This window comes from Octopus bimaculoides, chromosome 6, assembly GCF_001194135.2.
Source record: "Octopus bimaculoides isolate UCB-OBI-ISO-001 chromosome 6, ASM119413v2, whole genome shotgun sequence".
NCBI lineage: Eukaryota > Metazoa > Mollusca > Cephalopoda > Octopoda > Octopodidae > Octopus > Octopus bimaculoides.
In genome coordinates, this window is record NC_068986.1 from 67,534,328 (window position 1) to 67,535,131 (window position 804).

Below are 804 nucleotides of genomic sequence, written 5' to 3' on the forward strand. Positions count from 1 at the left end.
CGATCTTATATATATGTATTAATTTATGTTGGTATTGTTATGGTCAATCTACGGTTTAACAGCAATGAATTCTACATAGGCCATTGGATGTACATATATAGGTAAACATCACACACGAATATCAAGAGTAAAATTGAAAGCAAAGAGGAAACAAAAATGTCACACGGAGACAGATAGGTGATATCACGTGTCTGAATACAGTAAGAATAGAAAGAAAAACAAACAAGAAAGAATTGTAAAATGACGCTTAATACAACAAAGAATGAAACAGAAGAGAAAATTGACTCTCAAGTGATATAGTCCAAAGAGAAAAGTAGAAAAAAACCCATTGAGATGTAGGAGAAAGAGAGAAAAAAATGTGTAAGCTACTAGAGAAGGTATCTGTTCATATGGGAGGCCTCGGGCGAGAACTCTTGTAAAGTCTTTGGTTGCTGCTATTAACTTTTATATTTCTACGCGTTTCAGGCAGTGCATTTGCTCGTCTGACACCATGTGGTATTTTGGGTTGTTTGTTTTCCGCTTTGTCTCAAATTTTCGCCGTGTTATTTGTGATATATATATATGCGTGTGTGTGTGTGATTGTGTGTGAGTATGTGTGTGTTTGTGTGTGTGTGTGTGTGTGTGTGTGTGTGTGTGTGTGTACATATGTGAAGGTGCTTGGCTCAGTAGTTAGAGCGTCGAGCTTACGATCGTGAGGTGGTGAGTTCGATTCTCGGACTGGGCTGCGTGTTGTGTTCTTGGGTAAGACACTTTATTTCACGTTGCTCCATGTAACTCGGTTGTAGAAGTGAGTTGCGACATCAC

General features: G+C 38.6%; 1 protein-coding gene across 3 annotated transcripts in view; it reads left to right on the plus strand.

Annotated features, from left to right (window-relative positions):
- The window catches only part of LOC106869618 (neuronal acetylcholine receptor subunit beta-3), a 546,457-nt gene that overhangs the window by 254,280 nt on the left and 291,373 nt on the right, over positions 1 to 804 (plus strand). The gene's annotated exons all lie outside the window — the stretch shown is intronic.